Source organism: Microcebus murinus, chromosome 24 (genome assembly GCF_040939455.1).
Source record: "Microcebus murinus isolate Inina chromosome 24, M.murinus_Inina_mat1.0, whole genome shotgun sequence".
Taxonomy (NCBI): Eukaryota; Metazoa; Chordata; class Mammalia; order Primates; family Cheirogaleidae; genus Microcebus; species Microcebus murinus.
Genome location: NC_134127.1, coordinates 23,561,682 through 23,588,545, shown reverse-complemented (window position 1 = coordinate 23,588,545; position 26,864 = coordinate 23,561,682). Strand labels below are relative to the sequence as shown.

Genomic DNA, 26,864 nt, shown 5'->3' with positions numbered 1-26,864 from the left:
GTCAGCAGCAGCAGTGAAGGACGCAGCCCAAGGGACAGGAGTGTCACCCCTCTCAGGGTTCCGAGAGGCCAGCTAACAGCTGCTTCCAGGGGACCAGGATTGCAAGGCAGTTTCCTAATCCTTTGTAACTTGTCGCTATCCTGATTATATGTGCAAAATCCTAAAATCAGAGGCCCTATATAATTATATTTGCAGGCATCTGAAACAGGGCGCTCTGGAGGCGGCATCCCTGCCAACAGCCAGTTTAGGGAAGAGGGGCGTGTCAGGAGATGAAATAAAGAGATAGACAGCGATGGGAACGGCACTCCAGAGGACACAGGAAAGCAGATGGGTTCCCAGGGCTCCCTCCAAAGGGTTCGGGAACGTACAACTAGACTGCACGGTCCCTATATGGAGGGTGGCCCTCTTAAGGCCAAACGAGCTGGAGCTAGAGCCATATTTTTAAAAAGAAAAAAAAAAAAAGACTAAAAACAGAAAAAAAAACCAGTGCCATCTCGAGCTATTTCTTAACCATCCAGATGTACATGTGGATGTCAATCTTGACTTCAGTCTCCTTCGAAGCCTTGATCCTTCCGTATTCCCACTGTTGCTCTGACCCCTTTGCTCAAGTCTGTCTTCTACCAGCTATTTCCGCATGAACGTTATTCCCACTCTAGATTGGGAAATTGTCAAAGGATCCCAGTTTCACTCGCTCCAGATTTCCACATTTTCTTTTATGCAGTCAGCACATGATCAGTGTTTGTGTTGGAATATCTTCGGAGGACCCAAAATGTGCATCTCAGCGGGCTTCTTTAGCCACTGGCACTAGCAGAGAAAGGACACTAGAGGGCGCGCCGTCCCCGCTTATCGGAGTTCAGGAAGCTGCACCTCCCCTGCCCACTGGCTCTGTCTTAAAAATTCAAACATGTCTGAAGTTTTGTTTTCCCCACTATCAGGGAGGAGCTTTGGAGAATTTTGAACACATATGCCAACACCTTCAGGGAACTACTCATTTATGCCACTCGGGACTCAGTTTTTGAAAAACAGTCTTAATGAACAAATATATATTCTAAAAAGCAACCAACCACTTTACCCTCGGTAGGATGGCGATTATAATGACAAACAAACAAGCCATACAGAAAACAAGCTGTCAAGGACGTGGAAAAATTAGAACCCTCGTGCATTGCTGGTGGGATGTAAAATCGTGCGGCTGCTGTGGCAAACGGTATAATGGTTTCCCAAAAAATTAAACACAGAAATTGCCACATGATCCGACCCAGAGATTCCACTTCTGGATCTATGCCCCAAAGAACCGAAAACAGGAACTAGAACAGGTATTTGCACACCCACGTTCACAGCAGCACTGTGCACAATAGCCAAGAGATGGACGCAGCCCAAGTGTCCACTGACAGATGAGTGAATAAACAAAGCGCATTCTGTACACACAGTGGAATATTGTCCAGCCATAAAGACGAAGGAAATTCTGACTCATGCCAGAATCTTGGATGAACCTTGTGGACGTCATGCTAAGTGAAAGAAGCCAGTCCCAACAGGACACATGCAGTATAATTCCACTTACATGAGGTCCCTAGAGTAGTCAATTTCATAGAGAAAGTAGAATGGGGGTTGCCAGGGGCTGGGGGGAGAAGGTGGATAAGGAGTTAGAGTTTAACCAGGACAGAGTTTCAGTTTGGGAAGATGAGAAAGTTCTGGAGACGGATGGGGCTGATGGTCACACAACAATGTGAATGTACTTAATGCTGCTGATCTGTACATTTAAAAATGGAAGAAACAGCCTGAGCAACATAGCAAGACCTTCTCTCTACAAAAAAATTTTAAAAAGTAGCTAAGTGTGGTGGAGAAGTGATATGATAAAAGAAGCATTTTCAGACGATTAGTGGTATACAGGATAGATATGAGTAAAAACTATAGGTAGGTGTATCAGTTAAGACACTGCAGCAAAAACTCAGGGACTATATTAAGGACAGTGGCCCTCATGATTAAAAGAAATGGATGGGGCCAGGTGTGGTGGCTCACACCTATAATCCTAGCACATTGCGAGGAGAATCGCTTGAAGCCAGGAGTTCAAGACCAGCCTGAGCAACGTGTGAGAACCCCACCTCCCACCTCCCCCGCCATCTCTGTAAGAAATTAAAAAATTAGCCAGATGTGGTGGCTTGCACCTGTAGTCTCAGCTCATGAGGAGACTGAGGCAGGAGAATTGCTTGAGTCCAGGAGTTTGAGGCTGCAGTGAGCTATGCTCATACCCCTGCAATGCAGCCTGGGCCACAGAGCAAGACCCTCTCTCTCAAAAAAAGAAAGAAAGAAGTGGATGTATTAAAATGATGAACCTTGGTGACAAAAACAATGGGGTGGGGGTTTGCGGGTGGTCAAGGAAGAAAGTAGAGTCCAAGATGATTCCCAGGGATCTATAAAGGATCTAGCCCAGACTTTGGAAGCCTGGTGGTAATACTCTATGTACAATTGCTGCATATTGCTAAACTGAGTAAATAAAATCTGATAGATTTTTCAGAATACTATATGAGTGACTTGCAGATTTTTATAAAATATTCAAGTTTTGGTCTTTGATCATTTTGTTGATTTTCTAAGTCACTGCCCTACTTAAAGATATATATGATATATAAAATATATATGTTATATCTTTGATTTTTTTTTTGCTACTTTTTATTTATCTTAGAGACAGAGTCTCACTCTGTGGCCCAGGCTACAGTTCTGTGGTGTCAGCCTAGCTCACAGCAACCTCAAACTCCTAGGCTCAAGTGATCCTCCTGCCTCAGCCTCCCAAGTAGCTGGGACTGCAGGCATGCGCCACCGTGCCTGGCCAATTTTTTCTATATATTTTTAATTGGCCAATTAATTTATTTCTATTTGTAGTAGAGATGGGGTCTTGCTCTTGCTCAGGCTGGTTTTGAACTCCTGACCTTGAGTGATCCTCCCGCCTGGGCCTCCCAGAGTCCTAGGATTATAGACGTGAGCCACCACGCCCGGCTATCTGTTACATCTTTAACAGCCTTGCTATTGAGTGATTCCTGGACCAACAGCGTTAGCATCAAGTGTGTACATATTAGAAATGTAGAATCTTGGTTGTAACCCCAAGCCTAATGAATCAGAATCTGCATTTTTGAGAGCTTGTTTGGAGGTTCTAGCAGGGGAGCACAGCTGCTCATGCCCCCTTGACTGAAGAACGGTCCTCCTCTATTGGGGAAGGCCGTCTTCTTCAACAGAGCACACAGCTTCAGGAGGGACACACGTGGAGTGGTGGAGAAGCGGACACCGCCTAGCCAGCCAGATCAGCTAAATCAACAGGGTGACAGATGTCGCAGCCAGATGGCCCTCATATCCAGAATCTGCATTTTTTTTTCAAGGCAAAGTCTCGCTCTGTCGCCCGGGCTAGAGTGCAGCAGCGTCATCATGGCTCACTGCAACCTCAAACTCTCGGGCTCTAGTCATCCTCCTGCCTCAGCCTCCCGAGTAGCTGGGACTACAGGCATGTGCCACCATACTTGGCTCACTTTTTTTTCTTTTTTTTTTTAGTAGAAATGGTGTGTGTGGGGGGGTCTCACACCTGCTCAGGCTGGCCTTGAACTCCTGACCTTAAGCAAACCTCCCACCTTGTCCTCCCAGAGTGCTAGGATTACCACAACGCCTGGCCTGGAATCTGCATTTTTAATAAGATCTTTGGTGATTTGTAGGCACATAAAGTTTGTAAGCGATACTGTCCTACGAAACAGAGTCTGAACTCCTAACCTGGCAAAGTTCTCCAATGGCTTTTCAATCTTATTTTCTTACTATAAAACATGAATCCTTTGCTTTCAATGTAATTTCAGAAAGGGGGTGTCATTGCATTGACAAGTGATAGGAAAATGAGTTAAATATAGTTCAACACAACCAAATGAGAACCTGTATGCAATACTTGATTAGGTAACGATGACTGGCAGAAACATTAAATGCTCTGAGTTAGAAGAAGGAAAGAGTTGTCATGGTTTTTGAAGTTTTCACCAAGGTTGGGGAGGTTTCTGTAGGCACGTGCAAGCAGAGACAGTTCCAGTTAGGGCTGGGAACCTGCGGCCCTGAGGCCACGTGTGCCCTTCTGGATCCTTGAGTGCAGCCTTTGACTTCTGACTGAACAGATTCTACAGAACAAATCCTTTTCAATAAAGGGATTTGTTCTGTGAAGTTTGGATTCGATTGAGGGGCCACACTTGGAAATCTGGAGGGTGAAAGGCGGAAAAGCAAAAAAATTAAAAAGCAAAAAGGAACAGAGATGAGAAAATGTTTTTTGAAATTAAAGTGAGTAGTACTGGGAAGGTTGGGAAAACTCTAAATAAGAGGCCAGAGTATTTATTTACTGAGGAGTGCAGTGTTTTCTCTAACTTGTTCATGATGGAATTTTGATATATTTCATTCCATCATCAAAAAATACAAACACTTTTTAAGAAAGAAAATGACTTTTGGGAGGCTAAGGCGGCAGGATTGCTTGAAGCCAGGAGTTTGAGACCAGCCTGGGCAGCATAGCAAGATTCCATCTCTTATAAAAAAATTTTATCAAAAATTAGCCAGGTGTAGTGGTGTATGACTGTAACCCTAGTGACTCACGAGGCTTAGGCAGGAGAATCGCTTGAGCCCAGGAGTTCAAGGCTGCAGTGAGCTATGATTGTGCCACTGCACTCCAGCCTGGGCCACAGAGCAAGACCCTGTCTCAAAAAAGAAGGAAATAAAATGACTGTACAATTAATTGATATGCATTATAAAAATCACAACTATCAGTAAGTACCCATGAGAAAACCAAGTTATTGAAGTAAATATGATCTGCTGTTGCCAAATCTTTATTATTTATTTGCTGCTTATTAATTCATTTTGTCATCTAATAATGACAGCAAATAAAAGTTTGGATGCTTACTACTACGGAAAAGCAAGTACACATGGGAAAAAAATACAAGCTGAGAAAGTTGTATCCATTAACTTTTATCTATGAATTGGGGAAAGGTCGTGGTTATTGGATATGGGGGCAGACCACCTGGGTTCAGTCTTCCCAGGGAACTTGGATGAAGGCCTGACCGTGGGAAGCCAGGTCGGGAAAGGATAAACGAGTGCTTTCAGGCAGATTACTCTGGAAACAGTATATATGATGGGCTGGCCAAGGAAGCAAGGAGAGACAGGAAGACCAGATAGGCGATCTCAGCAGTAAACAGCAGTAATCCTGACTTGAGATGGCGCAATAAGACCTTATGTTTACACAGCACTTTATGTTATACGCATTCTTTTCACAGACACTTCTTAAAATGATTATGTGAGGTAGGTAATTTTTTTAAAATTTGGAGGTTTAGTTAAAAAGCCAGCTATGTGAGAGACATTTTATAAAGAAGAATTGACAGGCACGGTGGCTCACGCCTGTAATCCTAGCACTCAGGGAGACCGAGGCGGGCGGATTGAGGTGAGGAGTTTCAAACCAGCCTGAGCAAGAGCAAGACCCTGTCTCTACTATAAATAGAAAGAAATTAATTGGCCAACTGATATATATATATAAAAAATTAGCCGGGCATGGTGACGCATGCCTGTAGTCCCAGCTACTCTGGAGGCTGAGGCAGGAGGATCGCTTGAGCCCAGGAGTTTGAGGTTGCTGTGAGCTAGCCTGACACCACGACACTCACTCTAGCCTGGGCAACAAAGCGAGACTCTGTCTTAAAAAAAAAAAAAAAAAAAATTGACGGACTTAGGGAGAGTTAGGGTGGTGGGGAAGGGACGACGGGAATCCAAGATGCTCCCAAAGTGCTTCAGCTTGGGTGACGAGGAGGATATCAGGGCTCTTAACAGACGTCTAGAGGACGTGGAAGGAGGTTTGTAATGGTAAATTTTATCTTTTCTTTTTATTCTGAAATAATTTCAAATTTACAGGAAAGTTATACTGAAAGAATAGTACAAAGTAACGCCCCGTCCATATTCCCTTTGCCCAGATACTCATTAAGCCTCTCATTTAAGTCTCACCTGTGGTCTCAATGTCCTTCATAGCAGAGCTATCCCTGCAAATGACACACCCGGCCCAGCCTGAGGGAGCAAATGTCAGCTATTCTGCCTTTGGGAGTATTTCTTGGTGACAGTGAGAGGGTAACGTCTCGTCCCGGTGGCAAAGTGGCGGGAAATCTTGATTGGCAGAGTGTAGTGGAGAGTGGGGAGGGGTGGATTGACAGAGGGAGGCGACGGATGGGTTCAAGGCCTTTGGTGCATCAGACTTTAGCCTTGGAAAGGCAGCGGGAACGGAGGAAAGAAGTTAGGCAGAGAGACAGACAGAGGACGGAGGGCAGGGGTGGGAGGCGGCTTAAGATGAGCCACGCGCCCGGAGGAAACCTGCGCGCAGCCCGGTGCTGCTGCGGCCTCCTCCGGGCCGGCCCCGAGTGCCTGCTCCGAGCAGCGCCATCGCCAGCGCGCGCCCGGGGCCAGGCTGGGCGGCCTCCCCGGCCGTCCACACCGACGCGATTCCGATCTGCTGGCCCGGCACGACTCTGGGACAAAGGGGCCGGTCGAGCAGCCGGGAGGCCCGAGCAGCCCGCCCGGCGACGCGACCGCGGCCTCCTGGCTCGCTCGGCCCGCTGCGCACGGCTGGCGGCGCGCGGGCAGCGGCCCGGACGGCGGGGGGCGCCCTCCTCCGCCTCCGCCGGGCTGGCGCGGGGAGGCCTCCGTGGGCCCGCGCACGTCCCTGCCGCCGCCGCCGCCGCCCTCGGGCCGGGCTGAGCCGGCGGGGAGGGGCCGCCCTCCCCTCGGAGCCCGGGCGCTTCCGCCGGCCGCAGCCCGGCTCCCAGCGGCAGGGGAGGCCCGGGGAGGGCCCGACGCGCCCTTCCAGTGACTCGCCCGGGCGGCCAGGCGGAGCACGGACGGGTCCCTACCGCCCCGCTGCGCCGCGGCCTCTCGAACCTTCCTCGCAGCAGCCGCGCGGGGCTGCACGAAGGGCCCGCGTAAAAACTTTCAAGAAGGGGCCAGGAGCACAGCAACCTGATTCCAGGAATTGGGAAGGAATCCGAGCAGATTTGAGATCATTTCCAACCTCAGTCCTCCACCTTATAATCAAAGTAATGTGCGCTTAGTGTATAAATGGGCAAATACAGAAGGGTAGAAATAGACTCCCCTGCCCCTCCAAAACCACCCCAAATTCCACTGCCTAGAAAGATACACTACATACTGGATACTGCTTCAAAGTCTGCCCCGTATATTTCGCTTCACATACTTGATAATTCTGTGCAAGTCATTTAGTGTCTTGCTTTTTCTATTTAATATCTTGTAAACATTTCCCACTTCCTTAGACACATCATAAACATGTTTAATATGGTTCTATGCTAACATTGCACAGCTGTACCAAAACATGACCGCTTTAATTTTTTTTAAAGGATGAAAAGACACAAATCTTTTTAAAGTTCTTTATTCTTAATGTTGAATTGTTCTCCAGAAAGGCTGTACTAATTTATATTTCCAGTCTGGCTGAGCTTAATGTTGAATTGTTCTCCAGAAAGGCTGTACTAAATTATATTTCCAGTATGGCCAGTCTTACTGCACCTATGGATATGGACCCTGGAGAGACACCAGCCCTTGACTAGGTAACCCCGTCTCACTGTCCAGACCTCTGCTCTACCCTCCTCCCTTCATTAAAAATGTAAAGAAATTGCAGAGCCTTCTGGATCAGACTATTGGGAACTTCGGCCCGTTACTGTTTTTCAGTTTCCCCATCATCTTCTCTTTTTCTGAGACAGGGTCTTGCCCTGTGGCCCAGGCTAGGGTGCAGTGACGTCATCATAGCTGCAAACCTCAAACTCCGGGGCTCAAGGGATCCTCCTGCCTCAGCCTCCAGACTAGCTGAAACTACAGGCGTGTGCCAACATGCCCGGCTGATTTTTCTATTAATATTTTTTTGTGGAGATGAGGTCTCTTGCTCAGGCTCCCCCGTCATTTTCTATTTCCCTCAAGCTTAAAAACAATACCACCCAACTGGTACCTTAAAGAATTAGAAGAATCAGCAGAAGTGTCTCCCCTAGAGCCCTGTGTGCCCAGAGGCGGCTCCTTCAGTATGTTCTCCCAGGGGCCTCAGCCTGCTAATCGCAGGTACGGCTCCCATGGGGTTGGCTCCCACAAGAAATCAAAGCTTAAATGTTAAATAATTATTCCTATTAAGACTCCCCTGGAAAATTAGCCCGAGTGCCTCTTCATGCAGGACTTCAGCAAATCAGGGTCCTAGAAGAATGTGTTCTCTATATCTGAGAGGCTGATGGGACCAAAGAGACTTTCTGGAGCTCCGGCGTTGCAAGGTAAGAATAAATACTGACAGCCACTCTACTGCGCACTAGCCTGCACACACGCGAGCATCAGGTCACAAGAGCCCTTTGCGGAAGGTGCTGTTATAGCCTTCACTTTACAGATAAGAGAACTGAGGCTCAGAGAGGCTTGTCTGACGTCTTCATGCTCTGTAAATAGCAACACGTGTTGCTTTCTTTCAACTTTCTCCCTTTACTCCTGTGGAAAGTGAATCTGAGTAAAGCTGCACATTTTCTTGTATTTTAAACCCTTGTGTACGGTGGTGATGCAATCGAAGCATAACACTGATGGGATTAAAAAATAGTGACAGCAACTACTTTTCACGTTTCCTTCTATTTGGCTCCCAAATTGCCATCTCATGGTTTTCCCATACTCTATCCCTTAAGCCGGCTTGTCTCCCCAGCCCCGTAAATTCAGCTCACTACCAGCTGCAGCCAGACAGTCCTGTTTTGCCTTTATCTTTGAAGTCGGTTATATTCGGGTGTCTGCCTGGCGTCTCCCATCTGGGCCACTGGCCTTGTGACATTTTTGAAGACTGCTTTATTCTTTCCAGGGTGAGCTTATTTTCTACCTCTTCTTTCAGGTTTCCTTAAGACTATTATCCATCCTCCCAGGATCATTAAATCAGGAAATGACTGAATCATCAAACTAGAAAGGACTTTATTTCACTGTCTATTCACCATTTTACAGAGGATTTGTTCTGGTCACTCAGCTAGTTGTGTCACCAAAGCTAGGACAGTGCTCTTTCTTGTAAAACAAGCAGCCTCTGGTCACTGGCTGTTTCTCTGGCTCTGGGCCCTCCTGAGCAAGCACTGCCGATAGGAGCAGATAACACAGCAAGGGGAGTAAGGCCAAGCAGATTTCTCTGACTCTTGGCTACCCAGAATGGTGGCTTCGCCAGACAGGGATTCTTGAGCAATGCGGATTTTGCCTGTACTAACTCTGCAAACTGTCCTGATAAACTGTCCTGTTTATGGATTGGCATTGGCTGAGCATCTGACCCCTTGCAGCTGGACAGGGACGGAGCAGTACAAAGGAGAAACCTTCAAAGAAACCAGAATACAGCCTGCAGAGGGCATGAACCTCCCCCTGCTGGCCCGAGTCTTAAAGCTTCCTTCCATCTGGCAAGAGCCTTATTTTATTGTTTCTTTCAAATTAGTTAAAATTTATTTTAAAACACTACCAGAAGCATATAGCATATTCATACCTATACGATTCATCGTCAGGTTCTTTTTTAAAAAATACTGTTTTGTGTTGTATTTTTATATGACTTCTACATTGTTTCAATTCTTTAATTTGCTTTCCTGCCCTTTTTAAAAAATTAAAGTGTAATTTACATACAGAGAAATGCGCATATGACAATCCCAAACTGAACACACCCAGTTGCTAGCATTCAGATCAGGAAACACTTCCAGCACCCCATATACACAAACTCCCTTTGTAGAAAGCTTCAGGTTGCTTGTTCTTTCTTTTCAGAAATTCACCTGATATGAAAATGGACTTTTCTTTGATCTAAAGATGTCACATTCCCCAGCTTCTTAGCATGCAGAATGGGTACAACAGAAAAAAACATTTCTTTCTCTCTCACTCTGATGAGGCTAAGTTAAAATCAAGCACATTTAAAACTTTGGCCTCTTAGGAGAAAGCTTGAGAATAGATGCGTAGATATTTAAAGTTGGAAGAGACTCTGGAAAAAGGAGGTTAAAGCCAAGGGGTAACACCTCCCAAGTGGCAGATCTGGGACTCAAGCCCAGGCCTCCTAAAAACCCACCATTATTCTTTGCTTTGCTAATGTTATGTAAATAGCCATAAGGAGGGTGGCAACAGGTACTAGGAAGAGAGACTTCAGGAAGATTTCCTGTGGACAGGTGAGCCGTGACAGGGTGGCAAGACTGTGAACAAGCATACACAGTCTACCTTCCATTCTACTGGAGAGAACCATGCTGCCCTCTGGTTGTTTCTTGAAATAGCCTCTAAGTTTCCTTAAATCCATGTTTCCCAAATTATGAGCCAAAGGGCCCTAGGGTGCTGCAGCAAATTCACAAGGGCACCTCAGGATATTTTAAATTTTTGACGGGGAAAACAGCAATATCTGACATCTGTCACACTGCATGAACTATTAATTAAAGGAAATTCAGTTTCGGCATTAGATTGCATTCCATTCCTTTTGATGACATTCTATCTTTATAGAGTTAAGTTCTGGTGGATTCTATATTAAAAAGCAAGCACTTCAAACCAATTTCTCATGGTAAAAAAAAGAATAATATAAATGGAAATTAAAAAAATTTAAATATAAATTAATTAATTAAAAAAAAAAGCAAGCACTAGGCTGGGTGAGGTGGCTCATGCCTGTAACCCTAGCACTCTGGAAGGCTAAGGCAGGAGGATCGCTCAAGGTCATGAGTTAGAAACTAGCCTGAGAAAGAGTGAGACCCCGTCCCTACTAAAAATAGAAAGAAATTAACTGACCAACTAAAAATATATAGAAAAAAATTTAGCTGGGCATGGTGGCACATGCTTGTAGTCCCAGCTACTCAGGAGACTGAGGCAGAAGGATTGCTTGAGCCCAGGAGTTTGAGGTTGCTGTGAGCTAGGCTGACACCACGGCACTCTAGCCCGGCAACAGAGTGAGACTCTGTCTCAAAAAAAAGCAGGCACTATGTGTGAAAATTGATGGGGAATAGGAAATAAGGGTGATTGTGTACAATCTGATTCAAATGTCTGGGAAATTGTGCAGTGCTCAACAGGTGCATACATCCCATTAGAAAGCAATTACAGTTTCAGCCCAGGAGTTTGAGGCTGCAGTGAGCTATGATCATGCCACTGCACTCCAGCCTGGGTGACAGAGTAAGACCCTGTGCTCAAAAAAAAAAAAAAAAAAGTAATTGCAATTATTTAAGAAAAAAAATAAAATATCAACTTCTCTCAATTTATATGTGTCATTTTGCAAACAATTACTAAATTGTTAAGACATAAATACTAAGTTGTTTAGAACTAATTTAACAATCTCTTAGGTATTTCTTTTGGCCTAGAGGCCCTGTGAACCCTTGCCTTAGGTGTAAGGCTAGGTAAGATCAGGTTCTTCAAGTTACTTCAGCATCCTGGGTGCTACTGTCAACTAGATACCAGAGTCAAGGATGATTGACTCTGACTCTGATAAAGAAAATCAGGCTCACGCCTGTAATCCTAGCTCTTGGGAGGCCGAGGCGGGCGGATTGCTCAAGGTCAGGAGTTCAAAACCAGCCTGAGCAAGAGCGAGACCCCGTCTCTACTATAAATAGAAAGAAATTAATTGGCCAACTGATATATATATAAAAAATTAGCCGGGCATGGTGGCGCATGCCTGTAGTCCCAGCTACTCGGGAGGCTGAGGCAGAAGGATCACTCAAGCCCAGGAGTTTGAGGTTGCTGTGAGCTAGGCTGACGCCACGGCACTCACTCTAGCCTGGACAACAAAGCGAGACTCTGTCTCAAAAAAAAAAAAAAAAAAAAAAAAAAAAAAAAAAAAAAGAAAATCAGTCTCAGAAATTAACATGATGAAGGTCATCCACTCCAGGCAGATTTACATTTCACAAAGGCTGAAGCTTATGTAATTGTTGGAGCCCTCTTTAAGGAAAATAATGCAAAATTAGGGATTTGAAACTGGGTAGAGAACTTACAAGGGGCCTATGCAAGTGAGCAGCCCTGGAGCTTCTGGGTCATTATCTTCATTAGCCTCTGTGACCAGCTGTAAGTAGAATGGAAATGGAATTCAAACCCAGCTTTGACTCCAAAGACACAAAATGGGGATTTCTTTTTCCTATAGATAAGAGCAGAAAACCAGGGCTGTGGAAGCACTCCTAGAAATGTGAGCCTAGTGGGTTCTCCCCACACTTGACTGTCTCAAAGAAGGAACCTGGGATTGGGAACTCAGTCCTGTATCTTCTCACTGGAAGGTTAAAGCTCTCCAAATGACTGGAGAGGGCTCTGGTATCAAAGCTGAGTTTGAATTCTGGCTTCACCATGTCCTAGCTCTATGATCTGGGAAAGCTACTTACCATCTTAGGGAGTTAGTGAGGCAATTTACCCCCCCCCCCAAGATTAAATGAGATACCACAGGTGAAAGTGCCTGGTCTAGAGCAGGCACACCAACTGCATTAATCTCCCTCTCCTTCCTCTGCTCCCACACAAATATCGTGTATATGGAGGTGAAATAAATATAGGCAAGCTAGCGGATAGAGTTTCCTTTGTGTGTGGGTAAATTCAGTAAATGCACATATATGGCAAGCAACTGTCTGCAAAAGATGCAAATCAGACCGACTTGGCAGCTCTTTGCCTGGTGTCTTGTCTTGGTTCAGTTCCTAGCTGAGTCTATTTTCAGGGGTTCCCCATTACCCGTAGACTAAGGTGGAAATTCCTTATCCTGGGACTTGAAATTTCCCAAAATCTGGCCTCAACCTAGCCCTCCAACATTTTGTCTCAGTATGTGCCAATACAAACCTCTCTTGAGCCCAACTTGTCTTCACTGACCCTTATGAATACATCCACTGTGGCCTCAGCAGAAAGCTACTTCCACTGTCAGGACTTTTCTCTCCTTCCTCAGTCTGAATCCTACCCATCCTTCAGGGGCAGTTCAAGCCCTCTCTTGCAGTGAGCATTTTCTGCCCGATCCCAGCCCCTAGGTGATCCACACAATTCCTACCACACCCACCATTTGTACCATGCATTCAGGTCTTAACCACACACTCCCTCCTTTAGTTCTGTAAGTTTTAGGGAATTTGCTTTCCCTTCCAACTGCATTGTAAGTACAGGGCAGTGTCATGGAAATAACATTAGGTTGAAAGCAGAGATCTGGCTTCTTTGTCTAAGTTGCTGTTTAACCCTAGGCAAATATCTTCCCTTGCTTTCTTTCTTTTTTTTTTTTTTAATTTTTTTTTTTAATTTTGGCATATTATGGGGGTACAGATTTTAAGGTTTCAATAAATGCCCATTTCCCCCCCTCCCCCCAAAAGTCTGAGTCTCCATCATGACCATCCCCCAGATGGTGCACATCTCACTCCTTATGTATGTATATACCCACCCCCCTCCCCCCTCCCCCCTCCCACCTGCCCAATACCCTATTACTGTAGTACCTATGTGTCCACTTAGGTGCTACTCAGTTAATACCAGTTTTCTGGAGAATATATCTGGTGCTTGTTTTTCCATTCTTGGGATACTTCACTTAGTAGTATGGGTTCCAGCTCTAACCAGGAAAATATAAGATGTGCTATATCACCATTGTTTCTTAGAGCTGAATAGTACTCCATGGTATACATATACCACATTTTATTAATCCATTCTTGGATTGATGGGCACTTGGGCTGTTTCCACAGCCTTGCAATTATGAATTGTGCTGCTATAAACATTCGAGTGCAGGTGTCTTTTTTGAAGAGTGTCATTCCCTTGCTTTCTTTAACTCTCAAGTGAGAGTTAAGATTAGGACCCTCTCTCCAAAAGGCCCAGCCTGGTGATACATTTAACATCTCATTTAACAAACATTCAAATATCTGTTGATCACTTACACCCAAAGCATTGAGCTAGGTGTGAAAGGATGAAGAAAGGCAAAACAAGCAGTGGTGGCTCTCAAGAAACATGCAGTACAAGGGAGGACCCGGTGCAAGAACTCACTTGTGGGTCAGGAGCTAAAAGATCAGGAGTATCTGTCTAACATTCTGTCTGGTAGTTGCTTTGTCTCTCCACTCCGCTGTCTGGCCCCATGACTAACTTCATGCTCTGAACCCCATCTTTCTCCATTCCAGCACCCCACCATGCACACCTCTCTCCTCACTACCACAGCTGGTCGATGCCACACACCATGGCCCCTGGTTTCTTTTATTTTCTTCTTTCATTTGCACAGGACTATGCCCCTGGTTTAGAAGTCTGCTGTGCTACCCTCAACCAGGGGATGCCCCAGTCGATACTGGTACCCTGCCCTCTGCCCTTCCATTCACTCACTGCCAGCAACCTTGAAATCTGTCCTCCAACGCTGAGCCTTGCTGCAGCATGTAATGGAGGAATCAGCAAGAGTGGTAGGAATGCTGAGAACACAGCACAGTGGCTGGCACAGAGGGATTTCTTTGATCACTCTACTAGGAGCCACGTGCTATCTGCACACTTGACCTGCAGGCACGCATTCAATCGTTCTGTGTGACAGTTACTATCATCATCCTTGGTTTACAAATGAGGAACAGGAGGCAGGAGACAAGGCAAAAGACTCACCCGAGATAGCAAGGTAGGTGGAGACGCTGGGTTGGAATCCAGGCAGTCTGGCTACACCGTTCACTCTCTTAGCCTCTACGTCAAACCACTGCCTCTCTTGTAGTGAAGGTTCAGTGAAAGTTCTCCATCTATCCTTTCTGCCAGTTCTATTTCCTGGAGCTACCTTGAGACAGACAGAAAGAAGGTAATGAATGGGCATTTTCCCTGGGGCTTGGGGAGAGATCTGGAATGTGTCAATTGGATGACAAAGGCTGGGAGCTACCAGTTTCAGGGTAGTCATCTGACCCTGAACTGCAGGAAGGGATCAGGGTGGAGAGCAGCCCCTGGCAACAAGGGGTCTGAATTCTTGGTCTTGGTTCAGATCTAGGAAATCCTTCCACTTTTCTTTTCTTAAAGGATCAGTTTAATTCAGGAATAATTTATGTAAAAAACAATTTACCAGTTTTAGTGCACACTTCAATGAATTCTGACAGCTGTATACAGCCTTGCGAGGACCACCGCAACAATCAAGATATGATACAGTCCCATCACCCCCAAAATTCCCTCCTGACCCTTCCTAGTCAATTCCTTCCTTCCCTCCCTAGCCTCTGGCAACCTCTGATCTGCTTTCTGCCACTATGGTTTTTGTCTTTTCTGTAATTTCACAGAAATGGAATCATTATAGTAGTCTGTTTTTTGACACAGCTAATACTTTTTGAGGTTCCTCCCAGATAGTGTATCAGTAGTTTGTTCTTTTTTATTGGTGATCAGTGTCCTACTGTATGGGTAAATTGCCATTTGTTTATTCACTCTCCTGTTGATGGGCATTTTATTTCCCGTTTTTTGGCTATTAGGAACAAAGATGCTGTGAACATTCTTGTGGAAATCTTGGTGTGGGCCTATGTTTTAATTTCTCTTGGATAAAACCTGGGATTGGGACTGCCGTGTGGCCCATGTATGTTTAGATTTATATCCGCCACCTTTCTGAACCTCAGGTTTCCCCACCCTGAGAAGGGAGGGCGCCGGGCCAGGCGAGCTCCACGCGGGTGGGCCACGGCGTGGGGCGCCCGGACGGGGCAGGCCTGTGTGGTGTTTGTGCAGCCGCAATACGCACGTTCGGGGCTGCAGGGGGCGTCGCGCCTGTGGACACAGGCAGGAAACTGCAGGAAGAGGCGCTGCCAAGCGGGGGACTCGCGGAAGAGGAGGGAGCCCCGCGGCCCGGCAACGCGGGGGCTGCGTCCGGAGAAGCGGCCCGGGGCAGAGCCAGGCCCCGCCGCGCCGAGGGGCGGGGACGGCAGAGCGGGGCCCCCGCGGGCTCCGGAGCCTGAGGCGGCCAGGCCAAGCCCCGCCCCCTGCCGGCGCCGCGCAGGCCCCGCCCACAACACGAGTCACGTGCGCGCCACGCACCCTCCCTCGGCGCGGGCTCTGGGCGCGCGGGCGGAGCCGGGCCCGGGGTCCGCGGGGAGCAGGCTCGGGGGCGGGCGGAGCACTCGGCACGGGGCCGGGCCGGAGGCGCGGGCAGGCGGGCGGGCGGACGCGGCGAGGGGGGAAGGGTGGGCGGCGCGGGGCGGGGCTTGTCGCGAAGGGCGGGGCCTGTTGCCAGGGCTGGCGCAGGAAACGGGGCGAAGGGGCGGGCCCTGCTGGCCGCCGGTTCGGGCTGCCTGTTTACTCCAGGCGGGGGAGCTTTAACCGGAGGGCGCGAGGGCGAGGGCGAAAACGCGGAGCCGGAGCGGCGAGCCCCCGGAGCCGGAAGTGGGGCGGGGGCGCCGCGGGCCGGATTGCGGTCCCCGCGGTCCTGGAAGGGTCGGGCTAGAGTCGCCCTGGAGTGACTGTTGGGTTTTCATTATCTGATTTTATAAAAATTCCTAGCCTGCTCGGTGCTCCCTCCTCCTCCCTCCCTCCCTGCCCCCGCCACACACACACACACACACACACACACACACACACACACACACACACACGCGCGAGTAGCTGGTGGACGGTGCAAGCAAGCAATCCTTTGGGCCCAGAAAATAAGGGATCGCTGCCTATGGATATCTTATGTCTGGATCCCTGAGTGCGTCTCTGCCACTTTTTTCAATCTAGGAAACGATTCGACTGCAGTATCGTCGTCTAGCTCGTGTGCCTACAGTTACACACATAAGTTGATTTTAGTCTGTATTCAAGGCAGCCTAGCCTCTTGAGCTTCATTTTCTAATTTACGCAGTAGATGATTTTTTTGTAAGATGTAAAGTACTCCCAAATGTATTAGCATAAAAATAGAGGACAGCAGGCAACTGTTGCAATACCTTCCTCAACTCAGTTTTTCATTATCTGAAAAATACAGAGTATGGAGATACTGTAACACATAATTTAGCAATGTACTAGTAACTACCATGTAACCATTTTATGCGTGAAGAAATTGCTCGAAAAGACGCAGTAGTTTGTCAGAAGTCACACAGCTAGTAAAAGAGCACAGGGACACAAGTCCTGTGACTCCCAAAAGGCACCCCTTCCCCTACTTGTGTAATGGACATGTGTGATTTTCTCTATCCAATGTCCCTTCCTTTGGGCGTCCGTCACTTCTCTTTTCCCTGTGGTTTTATTTGGGCATGCAAGCCTAGTATGCAACTTTCTGGCAACAGTGGTCCAAAGGGTGGGTATCTTGACTGAGCAGAATCGATTATAGTCTTTCCCTGGAACTAATATATGAATATTGAGAGAGAAAAATTTGTTTTCTGCTGGTGTTGCTAAATTGGGATGTCATAGTTGGGAGCTGCCAGCAACCGTCTTCCCAACCCAAGTGTCAAGTGTAGGAGGGAAGTGCTTTTTTTTTTTTTTTTTTTTTTTTTTTTTTAGTGAGGGAGAGCTCTTTTGAAGTAGGAAAAATAAAAGGGGGGGACTAATATGAAGGGGCAAACAGAAATGAGAGATTTGGAGAATAAATCCTGACAACTTAGTTTAAAACTTGGGTCTGCATGTGCCTGTGCCCAGTTGTACTTCTGGATTTCCCGGTTAAGTAAGCCAACAAGTTCATTTTTTTGCTTAAGCTAGCGTGAATTGAGTTCCTGTCACTTGTCTCCAAAAAGGGGCCTGACTAATAAGTTTGGCACAGTGTTATTTATTTGTTCCTCAGAGAATGATGGAAGCTGGCCACAACTATCACTTCTTAAGTGTTCCACTTCCCATAATGAGTCATAGCAAGTGTGAGTCCTGTGCATTTGGGTAGACAGGAGAAAATCTAATTTTTCCTCAATATTATTGCTATTATAAACAGAAAACAATTCAACAATCCCAAACTAGAGGTTGGATAGATAACATTTAATCTTGGGAGACTGTGCTATTCTGAATCATGAAGAGAATACTGAGATTTTTGAGATGAGATGCTACAAGGTTTTTAGCAACATGAGAAAGAGAGAGAAAGAAAAGAAAAGAAAGAAAAAAGGAAGGAAGGGAGGAAGGGAAAGAAAGAGGGACCATTAGCAATCATTCTATCAGTTGGTTAAAGATGAAAGATGGGAAGGTGAGTGGGTCAGTTTTTTTTTTTTTTTTTTTTTTTTTTGAGACAGAGTCTCGCTTTGTTGCCCAGGCTAGAGTGAGTGCCGTGGCATCAGCCTAGCTCACAGCAACCTCAAACTCCTGGGCTCAAGCGATCCTGCTGCCTCAGCCTCCCGGGTAGCTGGGACTACAGGCATGCGCCACCATGCCCGGCTAATTTTTTTTTTTTTTTTATATATATCAGTTGGCCAATTAATTTCTTTCTATTTATAGTAGAGACGGGGTCTCGCTCAGGCTGGTTTTGAACTCCTGACCTTGAGCGATCCGCCCGCCTCGGCCTCCCAAGAGCTAGGATTACAGGCGTTTGCCACAGCGCCCGGCCAGTGGGTCAGTTTTAAAGATACAATTAGAGGACAGGACATTGAATTGCAAGGAGCAGGGGTACTTGGAATCACAGAATCTTAGAGACAGATGGAGTCCCTGACAAGTCATTCACCTTCTTCCTGAGCAATTCTGGTAATGGATAGCTGGGTAGGTCACCAAGCAAAAGGTGGTCAGTGGTCCATGGAGAACAGGGAGGGATAGGCTTTTCACATACTTTGTCAGCCGTGGCCATTCTAAGGGTCTGGGGATAAAATTATAGAGGCATTATACATACCCATTGAGAACATATCAGGGAAACCTAGACTGGTGTGATGTTGGCACAAAAAGAAAACAAATTTAAAGTTAAAATGTATATGAGGCTGGGTGCGGTGGCTCACGCCTGTAATCCTAGCACTCTGGGAGGCCGAGGTGGCGGGTGGATCACTCAAGGTCAGGAGTTTGAAACCAGCCTGAGCAAGAGCGAGACCCTGTCTCTACTAAAAATAGAAAGAAATTGATTGGCCAACTAAAAATATATTTAAAAAATTTACCTGGGCATGGTGGCGCATGCCTGTAGTCCTAGCTACTCGGGAGGCTGAGGCAGGAGAATCGTGTGAGCCCAGGAGTTTGAGGTTGCTGTGAGCTAAGCTGACGCCATGGTACTCTAGCCTGGACAACAGAGTAAGACTCTGTCTCAAAAAAATAAATAAAATAAAATAAAGTTAAAGTGTATATGATACCAATCCCTGCACACTCCCTGACTTGCAGGGGGGCAGATTCTTTGCTGGCTCAGTCAACAGCTGGGTCTTTGACAACGTTGAGAGGCAGAAGTCAGGAGCAGGCTGACTTTCTCTACTTGAGAAAGGAGGAGAGAGAGAAAGGGGGTAGTTAGGAAGTAAGGAGAACAAGGTTGAAGATAGCAGAAGAGAAGGACAAGGAGAGAGAAATAGCAGCTGTGGGGAGTAGGACTTTGGGGAGAGAAATTTGGAAAGAGGATTTTTGAAAGCTTTGCTGGGTGTTGTGCAATGAAATTCCTCCTTGGCTTCCTCCTATAAGAATGTCAATAAAAACTTATGTTATTTTTAAGGCTTTTTTGAATTGCATTTGTTTTTCTCCTGGCTGTGTCACCCAGACTTCACAAGTCTACCATCGGAGTTTCATGACTCTTCCACCTAACCAAAGGGTCTACAGTGTCTCGCCTCCTACACCTTGTCCCGATACACAGAGGCGGTCACTTCCATTTATCAGGTGGGGGGTTAGCACATTGGGAATGGGGCCAGTGAGTGCTAAAGTACATGGTAGTAATGATTTTCCAGTCATTTGACTGTTAGTATTCATTTCAAAAGAGGCAGGCAGCATATTGGCTAGTGAGTTTCAAAGACTCTTTTTGGGATGAATAGTTTGGATCAGAAGATATGCCATGATGGAAAAAAGGGAACTATCAGGGAAAGAACAATCTAGACTGGTCTGGAAGTGGATTGAGATCTAGTTCCTATATGTGACAGATCTTCACCTCCACCATTGAGTGTGAAATTACTAAACACCTAGCACTAGCCATTTCTCTTGCCCTCAGGAATCACTGACAGCTTGTCAGGGGTGATTTGGGAGTCAGTCAATTACTCTATCAGAGGGAGAAGCCTGCGCTTTGTAAATCAATACCTTCTAAGTGAAAAGACTGAGAGATGGGCCATGTCCAAGACAAGCATTGGAAAATCAGAGTGCTCCCAGGTGGATAATACAGGAGGGTAATTGAACAGGATTTTAATAATTCACAGACTTCCACTCCAACGTATCATAAGGATTACTAGGGCAGGACATGGTCTAATGCCAGATGAATTGCAGGTTAGGAGAATCAGCACAGTGACTCTGTATCTTATCAAGGTAAGACTCTGGGTTTTGTGGGTGTTTTGTGGGTAGGTGTTTGATTGAGTCTCTCTAAAAAGCCAAAGATAAGGCTTACTCTTCCTCACCTAAATGAAGTTAGGCAGGTCTATGAAAAGAAGAGAAACTTTCCACCAGTAAATGATTTAAACTTGGTGTCTTGTCCATTTCATGGTGCTGTAACAGAATACCCTAGACTGGGCGATTTATAACGAATAGAAATTTATTTCCTCGCAATTCTGGAGGCTGGGAAGTCCAAAACCAAGGCACAGGCATTTATCCAGGACCTTCTTGCTACATCATAACATGGCATAAGAGCAAAGAAAGGGTGAGAGAGAGCAAGAGGGCAAAACTCATCCTTTTATAAGGTACCCACTCTTACAATAATGGCACTAATCCATTTGGGAGGGTGGTACCCCAAGAACCAAGTACTTTCCATTAGGTCCTACCTCCCAACACCACTGCATTGGGGGCCAAGAAAATGTAAATTCAGAGGAGAATCTAAGTTTCAGACCTTGCTACCTATATTGAAACTCAAGAGGGAACTTCATGTTGTATGTCAACTCAGTTTTGCTTCTAGTGACTTGTAATCTGGTCTTGTGACGTTGGCTATCCCACTGGGCAGTGAGGGAGGCCAGTCTCTGATGGGTGTAAGAAACAATGCCGACTGTGAATACCATAAGACAATCTAGTGCAAACAGGAAACAGCGCCTGATATTCAATCCTAAAGATCCAGAAATTGTCATGAAATGATTGGCAGCATTTAAAATGCTTTTAGAAACAGCCTTTTATATTTAGGGTTTCGTCTGATTGGCATATGGTTTATGGACTTTTTAAAAAAATTGTTTCATTTTGTTTGTCAAGAACAGTTGGGGCGGTTCAGTTGATCAGCCCCAAATCCTGGGCAGTGGTTGGTTAGCACAGCACTGCTGTGGCCCGATGGAAATTGGCATTATTTCCCAGCACGTATGGTCCTGCCATGCCATGGCATGCACAGGATCCAGACCACCTGTGTGCTTGGTCACGAGCTATGGCACTTCATGGCACTCCTGAACAATCCTTGCCACAGGATCTGGGCTATTCTCACCCAGCTGGGTGGGCTGGATCGTGGCAGGCACACCTGCCTTGGGTGGAGTTTGGTGCTGCAGAAGGATAAGGAAGAATATTGGAACCCTGATGTGGGGCTAGTGAACAGAATGGAGTATGTTTGAGGCATGATGAAGTTTAACAGCTGGGCAGAAATTAAACTCTGGTAGGTTCATCAAAGAAAAGGCCACCTGAGGCGGGCACAGTGGCTCACGCCTGTAATCCTAGCACTCTGGAAGGCCAAGGTGGGCGGATTGCTCGAGGTCAGGAGTTCGAAACCAACCTGAGCAAGAGCAAGACCCCGTCTCTACTAAAAATAGAAAGAAATTAATTGGCCAACTAATATATATAGAAAAAATTAGCTGGGCATGGTGGCGCATGCCTGTAGTCCCAGCTACTCTGGAGGCTGAGGCAGGAGGATCGCTTGAGCCCAGGAGGTTGAGGTTGCTGTGAGCTAGGTTGATGCCACGGCACTCACTCTAGCCTGGGCAACAAAGTGAGACTCTGTCTCAAAAAAAAAAAAAGAAAGAAAGAAAGGCCACCTGCCCCTTGTGGGAGGTCGTGGAAGGGGTGATACTGCCATGGGACAGAAAGTAAAAATAAGAGCCTTCAGAGCAAAGTCACATGACAATAAACACACTGCAGAAAAAGAACTATTATGTGTTGATTAGAACCCAAGAAACTAACAGAGGGGTGTTGAGTGGCCATTCACACTGTGCACTCTCTGCCAATTCTTCACTTCTTACCTACTGTTTTACTTTTGCTCCATCTCTGCTCTCTGTCTTTTGGGAGCCTCATCTACTTTTCTGGTACCATTTGTCATCCAGGGGAGTCAGATAACTTCAGGTGTCCCCTTAGAGTATAACCAGTCTTCTTTTAAGTCTGAGGTTCCCTGTACTCTGCCACCTTGTTTAGTGTTGCTTATCGGTTAAACAGCTCTGTGTTATCTCCCTTGTGGGCAGGGAAAAGCTGGCTGCTTCAGCGCCTGTTAAGAACCTTCCGTGAGAAGTCTATTCCTGCAGAGAGTATAATGTGGGAGCCTGATGGGGATTCAGTTGATCAACCCCAAATCCTGGGCAGTGGTTGGTTAGCACAGCACTGCTGTGGCCCGATGGAAATTGGCATTATTTCCCAGCACGTATGGTCCTGCCATGCCATGGCATGCACAGGATCCAGACCACCTGTGTGCTTGGTCACGAGCTATGGCACTTCATGGCACTCCTGAACGATCCTTGCCACAGGATCTGGGCCATTCTCACCCAGCTGGGTGGGCTGGATCGTGGCACACCTGCCTTGGGTGGAGTTTGGTGCTGCAGAAGGATAAGGAAGAATATTGGAACCCTGATGTGGGGCTAGTGAACAGAATGGGAGGGGGGCCCAGTGAGATTGGGACCCACTCAAATTGTATCGGAGCTGAACTGGCATTTGTATCACGTGGTATACGTTCTGATACTCGCTCAGCTTAAGAGGGAGAGCTGGGTCTAGATAGTCTGTGCAGAAATCTTTTCCTTGGCCATCCACTCCTCTGGTCTCAGTTACTAGCACTTCCCCAGAGGAACAACATGGGATGAAGCCGCAGCTGATCCACCCTCAATATCGTGCTGTTCTGGATTTTATCATCCTGCCCTGAGCAGTGAGATAAACATAATTTTAATCCCCGTTTTTTTATGCACTCACTAGAAAGCAGACAGGGTTGTTCCAGAATGGATTTCCTGTGTCATAGAAATCACAGAAGCATAAAAGGAAAAAGCCAGATGTGTACACTGAGACTGCCCAGGCTTACACATTCTTTTATACCCAGAGTCCTAGGGCCTTATGTTCCCTGTTCCCGACGCCAGCTCATTTTTTTCCCCTTTTGGAATATGGACTGTTAGTCAGATTCGTAGAATTTCAGAGCTACGAGGAAGTAGGCACGGATCTGGGTGTTTATGTGCAGGGGGGCGTCTGTGGCTATGGCTGTCTTTGCACAAGTGGGGGCTTGTTTGTGCGAAAGTGTCACCGTGAAGATCTAAGGGAGATACTTCAGGGATACCCATAAGCTTTGAACAACCTACTTGCAACCTCTCCATCCTTTCTCTTCCGTGGAATGCAAAGCCCACCTCCTCCCCCAAAGCCCTACAGAGGGACAGGTCAGAGGGAGGATGCCATTGGCCCCAGGGCACGCTTGCCAACCACTTCTTCTTTAGAGTCCCTGACTCTGGTGCGTTTTTTTTTTTTTTTTTTTTTTTTTTTTTTTTTTTTTTTTAGACAGAGTCTCACTTTGTTGTCCAGGCTAGAGTGAGTGCCATGGCGTCAGCCTAGCTCACAGCAACCTCAAACTCCTGGGCTCAAGCGATCCTCCTGCCTCAGCCTCCCGAGTAGCTGGGACTACAGGCATGCGCCACCATGCCCGGCTAATTTTTTATATATATATCAGTTGGCCAATTAATTTCTTTCTATTTATAGTAGAGACGGGGTCTCACTCTTGCTCAGGCTGGTATTGAACTCCTGACCTTGAGCAATCCGCCCGCCTCGGCCTCCCAAGAGCTAGGATTACAGGCGTGAGCCACAGCGCCCGGCCTTCTGGTGCGTTTTAGAGTGAACACACTTCCAGTAGGTGCTGGGGACTGTTTTCATCCACTCAGATACGTTGTAATTTCCTCAATGGAAAGGAAAGTGTAAAGAATGCTACAGATGCCAGATTAGAGTATTATTATTTTCACTGGAAACTCACAGCCTGGTTTGAGACGGTGGTATAGAAGCTGGTTAGAACTGTGTGTCACAGAGGTGGCAGCGGTCCCTAGTCTACATGAATAAGCACAGCAGCAAACAATTGGGTAGCTGGTATTCTGATGCCCTAGTTTAGGGGAGCTCACTTCTGGAGCCACTAGTTGGGACTAAAGTAGTGCACAGGTACCTGTCAGGGGAAACTTTTTGGAAATCTAACCAAACGCTTGCTTCATGGTTATTTACACAATGTCTACTGTATGCAAGACTAGAAGCTGAGGATACGGCAGTAAACAAAAATAAAGTCCCTACTTCTCACTGCACTTGTAGTTGAGTGGATGGAGACGGAGTGTCAGGTGGCGATAAGGCAAAGAGAAGAACTAAGGCCAAAGGGGTGGTTGGGTGGTGCTATGTTAGATATGCGGGGGAGGGAATGTCTCTCGCAAGGGGTGCACTGGAGCAGGGACCTGAATTAAGCAATGGAGCAAGTCCTGTGGTTATGGGGGGAAGAGCATTCCAGCCCAGAGGAACAGCCTTGGAAAGGTTGAGCTGGGAGAGGGTTGGAGGAACAGCAAGGCAGCCAATGTGGCTGGGGGCTAGGTGAGCAGGGAAGAGTGGCAGGTGGAGGGGCTGGAGAGTTGACTGGGGGCAAAATCAGGTAGGGTCTCATAGTTAGTGAGATGGGATGCCATTGGAGGTTTTGAGCAAAAGAGTGATATGATCTGACTTAGGTATTTTTGTTTTGTTTTTTGAGACAGAGTCTCACTCTGTTGCCTGAGCTAGAGTATTGTGGCGTCAGCCAAGCTCACAGCAACCTCAAACTCCTGGGCTCAAGCAATCCTCCTGCCTCAGCCTCCCGAGTAGCTGGGACTACAGGCATGTGCCACCATGCCCGACTAATTTTTTTTCCTGTATATTTTTATTTGGCCAATTAATTTGTTTCTATTTTTAGTAGAGACGGGGTCTCATTCTTGCTCAAGGCTGGTCTCGAACTCCTGATCTTGAGCTATCCTCCGGCCTCGGCCTCCCAGAGTGTAGGATTACAGGCGTGAGCCACCACGCCCAGCCTGACTTAGCTTTTAAAAGGATCACTGTAGGCCAGGAGACCAGCCTGGAGCCTACTAGGAAAGGCCAGCTTGGTTGGAGGGATGGTGGCTAGACTACAAGAGTTGTGCTGGAAACGCTGGCGCATTAATCAGATTCTGGATATATTTCATAGATAGAATCCAAGGAGTCAAGGATGACTTCAAGGTTTTGTTTGTTTGTTTGTTTGATTTTTTCCTGTACAACCAGAAGAATGGAACTGCCATTTACTGAAGTGGGAAGGAACATATTTTGGAGGGAAATCACAAGCCTGGTTTTGGAAATGGTACATTTGAGATCTGATTAGACACCCAAGTGGACATTCCAAGTAGGTAATTGGTGATAAGAGTCTGGAGTTCAGGAAACTAGTTTAGGTATAAGTTGAGGCTCTGGTGGAGCTGAAGACTCACTTCCTTCTGGAAGCCTCCTCTGCTCTAAAGAAATGGCTAGGAGGTCTTCAGTGGCCCAGGAATCTACTGAGCATTGGAGGCATGCTTTGAACCAAGGAGTGCCTGGACCATGGAATAACTCCTGTCTGTCCTTCATGCCCAACTAGCAATTCACTTATTAACAAATTTTTATTAAGTGCCTACTGCCTGCCAGCCACTGGGCCAGGTGTTAGGTATACAATGGAGAACAAGACATATTCCTTTCCTGCTCAAAATATTTGGCCTTATCAGGCTTTAGGACAAGAGAATGGAGATTTCAGTGCAATGAGTCGGGGGGTGGGGGGGAGTATGGGGTGCTTTTGGACACAAGGGAGAGGCACCTAATCTAGTCTTGGAGGCCAGTGAAAACTTCTCAGACAAAATGCTATCTAAGCTGATCCCTGAAGGATGACTAGGACTGGCCAGGAAAAGAGGTGAGAAGGTGGGGTAGAGAGTGTTCTAGGCAGAGAAGAGAGCATGTGACAAAGAAAGTCTGTTCAGGCAAAGGACAAAAGTTCCACTGGGCATGTCTGGAGTGCCAAGTGAAGGGGGTAGAGGCAGAGAGGCAGTTAGATGCCATCAGGAGGCATACCAGGAGGGACCTTAACGGACAATGCTGGGACTTCATTATAAAAGTATGGGGGCCGGTCGAGGTGGCTCACACCTGTAATCCTAGCACTCTAGGAGGCTAAGGTGGGAAGATCCCTCAAGGTCAGGAGTTCGAGACCAGTCTGAGCAAGAGTGAGACCTGTCTCTACTAAAACTAGAAATAAATTAATTGGCCAACTAAAAATATATAGAAAAAATTAGCCGGGCATGGTTGTGTATGCCTGTAGTCCTAGCTACTCGGGAGGCTGAGGCAGAAGGATGGCTTGAGCCCAGGAATTTGAGGTTGCTGTGAGCTAGGCTGACACCATGGCACTCTAGCCCGGGGAACAGAGTGAGACTCTGTGTCAAAAAAAAAAAAAAAAAAAAAAAAAGCTATGGGAAGGCTTTCAGGAGTTTTAAGCAGAGGAAAGAGGCTGGGATAAAGCGGATTTGAGGGAGGCAATCTCAGACTCCTACTGCCCTAAAACATCACCTATAAATGTGTCCATATAATATGAGGCAGGGAAGAGGAGGCAGGGCCTGGGTCAGCTTTGCTTAAGCTCAGATAATGGGAGATACTCTCTTCTAAGAGCTAATTAATGGGAGATACTCTCTCCCAAGAGCTAATTACTTCAATGGAAATGAGGTACAAGATGGATACATTTTAATAGGGGGTCACAGTATGGAAGAAAGCAGGCTGAAGGGCAGTTCTAAGATGGGACAGCCTCCTAGGAGGGG

At 46.7% G+C, this 26,864-nt stretch overlaps 1 long non-coding RNA gene across 3 annotated transcripts in view; it reads right to left on the bottom strand.

The window, feature by feature from the left end:
- Positions 1–15,861, bottom strand: part of LOC105877142 (uncharacterized) — a 36,854-nt gene extending 20,993 nt beyond the window's left edge. For all 3 annotated transcript variants that reach the window (XR_012914673.1, XR_001156774.3, XR_012914674.1), the window contains exons 1-2: positions 15,629–15,861; positions 14,536–14,698 (exon numbers count right to left, since the gene is read on the bottom strand). This is a non-coding gene — a long non-coding RNA (uncharacterized LOC105877142). The remainder of the gene's footprint in view (positions 1–14,535; positions 14,699–15,628) is intronic.
- Positions 15,862–26,864: the final 11,003 nt, after the last annotated feature.